Source organism: Triticum dicoccoides, chromosome 3B, assembly GCF_002162155.2.
Source record: "Triticum dicoccoides isolate Atlit2015 ecotype Zavitan chromosome 3B, WEW_v2.0, whole genome shotgun sequence".
In the NCBI taxonomy this organism is placed as follows: Eukaryota; Viridiplantae; Streptophyta; class Magnoliopsida; order Poales; family Poaceae; genus Triticum; species Triticum dicoccoides.
The window spans coordinates 676,886,726-676,892,817 of record NC_041385.1 but is presented as its reverse complement, the minus strand read 5'-3'; positions in this window follow the sequence as shown (position 1 = coordinate 676,892,817).

The following is a 6,092-nucleotide window of genomic DNA, read 5'->3' as shown; positions in this document are numbered from 1 at the left end:
CAGGTGGTTAAACCGAATCACATAGAACAAGGGAGTACCTTGCTCTGATACCAATTGAAAGTGCTAGTTATCGACTAGAGGGGGGGTGAATAGGCGATTTTTATCAAAGTCTTCAAAATGTGAAAGTTTCGAAGACAAACAATAGAAATAACCTAATTGATATGCAGCGGAAGATAAACTACAACAAGCAAGCCATAGTCAAGTATGCAATAGCGTTAACGTACGAAGACTAACAGCAGCTAGGTAGTAGGATCAGGATGGAAGATAGTATGAAGCCAATCAACAATAGTAGTCAAGCAATGAAGTGAATCAGATAAGACAGATAAGCAATGACTTCATGAAGACAAACTCAAAGTAAAGGAGGGAAGAGATAGAACTAGTCACTTGTTGAAGACACAGGATTTGTTGGACTAATTCCAGTTGCTGTGACAACTGTACGTCTAGTTAGGGAGGCTGAGATTCAACTCAGAAGACCGTGTCTTCACCTTATTCCCCTTGAGCTAAGGACACTTAGTCCTCTCCCAATCACTCTGGTAAGTCTTCAAGGTAGACTTCCGAACCTTCACAGACTTCGTTCACCCGGCAATCCACAGTGACTCTTGGATGCTCAGAACGCGACGCCTAACTGGCTGGAGGATGCACAGTCCTCAAGTGTAATAAGTCTTCAGGTCACACAGACAGAAAGACTTCAGTGATGCCTAACACTCTTTGGCTCTGGGTGTTTGGGCTTTGTCCTTGCAAGGATTTCTCTCTCTCAAAGGCTTCGAGGTGGGTTGCTCTCAAAACGACAAAAGCCGTATACTAACTCTGAGCAGCCACCAATTTATGGTGTAGGGGGTGGGCTATTTATAGCCACAAGGCAACCCGACCTGATTTGTCCGAAATGACCCTGGGTCACTAAGGAACTGGCACGTGTTCCAACGGTCAGATTTCAAACACACACGGCAACTTTACTTGGGCTACAAGCAAAGCTGACTCATCCAACTCTGGATAAGATTTGCTCTCATTGTCTACGCTCGAAGACATAGGATTTGGGTTGAGCATCACTTCAGTCACTCTGACTTAGTTCACTTGGACCCCACTTAACAGTACGGTGGTTCCTATGACTCAACAAAGAAGAAAAGGAAACAACGAAACCACACAGTCTTCGCGCTCCATAGTCTTCACGTAATGTCTTCTCATGTCATAGTCTTCAATATGAATATCTTCTCATACCACCATTGTCTTCAATGTCTTCATACATTTTTAGGGGTCATCTCCGGTAGGTAAACCGAATCAATGAGGGACACTACCTGCGTTATCCTGCAATTCTCACAAACGCATTAGTCACTCAACCAACTTTGTCGTCAATACTCCAAAACCAACTAGGGGTGGCACTAGATGCACTTACAGTAAGTTTTTATCCCGTTTAGACTCCATTTGATATGGGTTTTCTGCGAAACAAAAAACATGCAACAAACAGGAACAGGCACTGGGCACTGGGTCAATATGTTAGTCCCAAAAAATGGTATAAAAAGTTGCCAGAAGTATATGAAAGTTGTAGAATATTGGCATGGAACAATCAAAAATTATAGATACGACGGAGACGTATCAGTGATAAAGTCGATTGCTCACGGGTCGATGAGGTCGCTGCTCGGCGGAGTAGTACGACCGGACGGCAACTGGCATGATGCGATGCATGCATGGACAAGGGGGGAAGCCCCACACATGGGACACATGATGCATTGGTGTGGATGGATGTAGCCCTATGGTCAGGCGCATGCAGATCACCACACCGTGCAGCAGTCCCATGTCAGCACCTAGGGGCGTGTTTGGTTGCCCGCATCGAGCCCAACCAGGCTCACGCGGGAAGGAAGAGGCCTGTTTGGTTACCTGGTTTCACTGTTAGGCCTACATCGCATGCTTCTCAAAGCAGCCCTGAGCCTAGCTTGCTGGAAACGCTCAGATCGGTAGTTTCTCACGAGCCAGGCTGAGTGCGGTGCGAGGTCGCACAGGCGCATGCAAGGCGAGGGCGAGGGGGATGTCGGGAGATGGGAAATCTGGCGCGCCGTCCCGGTGCCAAATCTAAAGGAAATATGCCCTAGTGCTAATAATAAAGTTATTATTTATTTCCTTAATTCATGACAAATTTTAATTATTCATGCTAGAATTATATTAACCGGAAACTTAGTACATGTGTGAATACATCGACAAAACCTATAGTCCCTAGTATGCCTCTACTTGACTAGCTCGTTCATCAAAGATGGTTATGTTTCCTAACCATAGACATGTGTTGTCATTTGATGAACGTGATCACATCATTAGGAGAATGATATGATGGACATGACACATCCGTTAGCTTAGCATTATGATCGTGTTAGTTTCATTGCTAGTGCTTTCTTCATGACTTATACAAGTTTCTCGGACTATGAGATTATGCAACTCCCGAATACCGGAGGAACAGTTTGTGTGCTACCAAACGTCACAACGTAAAAGGGTGATTATAAAGGTGCTCTACAGGTGTCTCCGAAGGTATTTGTTGGGTTGGCATAGATCGAGATTAGGATTTGTCACTCCGTACTTCGGAGAGGTACCTCTGGACCCTCTTGGTAATACTCATCACTATAAGCCTTGCAAGCATTGTGACTAATGAGTTAGTTGCGGGATGAAGTATTATGGAATGATTAAAGAGACTTGCCGGTATCGAGATTGAACTAGGTATTGAGATACCGACGATCGAATCTCGGGCAAGTAACATACTGATGACAAAGGGAACAACGTATGTTGTTATGCGGTTTGACCGATAAAGATCTTTGTAGAATATGTAGAAACCAATATGAGCATCCAGGTTCCGCTATTGGTTATTGACTGGAGACGTGTCTCGGTCATGTCTACATAGTTCTCGAACCCGTAGGGTCCGCACGCTTAACGTTCGATGACGATTGGTATTATGAATTTATGTGTTTTGATGTACTGAAGATAGTTAGGAGTCCCGGATGTGATCACAAACATGACGAGGAGTCTCAAAATGGTTGAGACATAAAGATCGACATATTGGAAGCCTATGTTTGGACATCGGAATGGTTCCGGGTGAGTTCAGGCATATACTGGAGTACCGGGAGGTTACCGGAACCCCCCGGGGAGTATATGGGCCTTATTGGGCCATAGTGGGAGAGAGGAGGCGGCCAGGTGGAGGTCTCCCCCCCCCAAGCCCAATCCTTATTGGGTGGGGTGTCGGGCCCCCTTTTCCTTCCTCCCTCTCTGCCCCTTCCTTCTCTCCTAGTCCAACTAGGGAAGGGGCGGAATCCTACTCCCGGTGGGAGTAGGACTCCTCTAGGGCAGGCCATAGAGGGTTGACCCTCCCCCTCCTCCACTCCTTTATATACGGGGGAGGGGAACCCCATAGACATACAAGTTGACATTGTTTAGCCGTGTGCGGTGCCCCCCTCCACAGTTACACACCTCGGTCATATCATCGTAGTGCTTAGGCGAAGCCCTACGCCAGTAACTTCATCATCACCATCATCACGCCATTGTGCTGACGAAACTCTCCCTCGTCCTCAACTGGATCAAGAGTACGAGGGACGTCCCCGAGCTGAACGTGTGCTGAACACGGAGGTGCCGTACGTTCGGTGCTTGGATCGGTTGGATCGCGGAGACGTTCGACTACATCAACTGTGTTAACTAAACGCTTCCACTTTCGGTCTACGAGGGTACGTGGACACACTCTCCCCTCTCGTTGCTATGCATCACATAGATAGATCTTGTGTGATCGTAGGAAATTTTTTAAATTACCGCATTCCCCAACAGTGGTATCAGAGCCAGGTCTATGCGTAGATGTTATATGCACGAGTAGAACACAAAGAGTTGTGGGCGATAATAGTCATACTGCTTACCAGCATGTCATACTTTGATTCGGCGATATTGTTGGATGAAGCGGCTCAGACCGACATTATGCGTACGCTTACGCGAGACTGGTTCTACCGATGTGCTTTGCACATAGGTGGTTGGTGAGTGTCTGTTTCTCCAACTTTAGTTGAATCGAGTGTGGCTATGCCCGATCCTTGTTGAAGGTTAAAATAGTACACTTGACAAAAAATCGTTATGGTTTTGATGTGTAGGTAAGAACGGTTCTTGCTAGAAGCCCGTAGTAGCCACGTAAAACTTGCATCAACAAAGTAGAGGATGTCTAACTTGTTTTTGCAGGGCTTGTTGTGATGTGATATGGTCAAGCATGATGTGATATAAATTGTTGTATGAGTTGATCATGTTTTGTAACAAAGTTATCGGCAACTGGCAAGAGCCATATTGTTGTCGCTTTATTGTATGCAATACAATCGTCGTGTAATTGTTTTACTTTATCACTAAGAGGTAGCGATAGTCATAGTAACAATAGTTGGCGAGATGACAACGATGCTACGATGGAGATCAAGGTGTCGCGCCGGTGGCGTTGGAGATCATGATGATGCTTCGGTGATGGAGATCATGAGCACAAGATGATGATGGCCATATCATGTCACATATTTTGATTGCATGTGATGTTTATCCTTTATGCATCTTATTTTGGTTAGAACGTTGGTAGCATTATAAAATGATCCCTTACTAAATTTCAAGGTATAAGTGTTCTCCCTGAGTATGCACTGTTGCTACAGTTCTTCGTGCTGAGACACCATGTGATGATCGGGTGTGATAGTCTCTATGTTCACATACAACGGGTGCAAGCCAGTTTTTGCACACGCAGAATACTCGGGTTAAAATTGATGAGCCTAGCATATGCAGATATGGCCTCAGAACACTGAGACCGAAAGGTCGAGCGTGAACCATATAGTAGATATGATCAACATAGTGATGTTCACCATTGAAAACTACTCCATCTCACGTGGTGATCGGACATGGTTTAGTTGATTTGGATCACGTGATCACTTAGATGATTAGAGGGATGTCTATCTAAGTGGGAGTTCTTAAGTAATATGATTAATTGAACTTTAACTTATCATGAACTTAGTCCTGATAGTATTTTGCAAATTATGTCGTAGATCAATAGCTCGCGTTATAGCTTCCCTATGTTTTTTATATGTTCCTAGAGAAAACTAAGTTGAAAAATGATAGTAGCAATGATGCGGACTCAGTCCATGATCTAAGGTTTATCCTCATTGCTGCACAGAAGAATTATGTGCTTGATGCACCACTAGGTGACAGACCTATTGCAGGAGCAAACGCAGACGTTATGAATGTTTGGCTAGCTCAATATGATGACTACTTGATAATTTAGTGCACCATGCTTTACGGCATAGAATCGGGACTTCAAGGACGTTTTGAACGTCATGGACCATATGAGATGTTCCAAGAGTTGAAGTTAATATTTCAAGCAAATACCCAAGTTGAGAGATATGAAGTCTCTAACAAGTTCTATAACTAAAAGATGGAGGAGAATAGCTGAAGCAGTGAGCATGTGCTCAGATTGTCTGGGTACTACAATCGCTTGAATCAAGTGGGAGTTAATCTTCCAGATAAGATAGTGATTGACAGAGTTCTCTAGTCACCATCACCAAGTTACTGGAACTTCGTGATGAACTATAGTATGCAAGGGATGATGAAAACAATTCCCGATCTCTTCGTGATGCTGAAGTCAACGAAGGTAGAAATCAAGATAGAGCATCAAGTGTTGATGATTGACAAGACCGCTAGTTTCAAGAAAAGGGCAAAGGGAAAGATAGTGAACTTCAAGCAGAATGGAAAGCAAGTTTTCACTCCCGTGAAGAAGCCCAAGGCTAGACCAAAGCCTGAAACTGAGTGCTTCTACTGGAAAGGAAATGGTCACTGGAAGCGGAAATGCCCTGAATATTTTGTGGATAAGAAGGATGGCAAGGTGAACAAGGGTATATTTGATATACAGGTTATTGATGTGTACCTTACTAGTGTTTATAGTAGCCCCTGGGTATTTTATACTTGTTAGGTTGCTAAGATTAGTAACTCGAAACCGGAGTTACAGAATAAACAGAAACTAGTTGAGGGTGAAGTGACGGTGTATGTTGGAAGTGGTTCCAAGATTGATATGATCATCATAGCACACACCCTATACTTTTGAGATTAGTGTTGACCCTAAATAAATG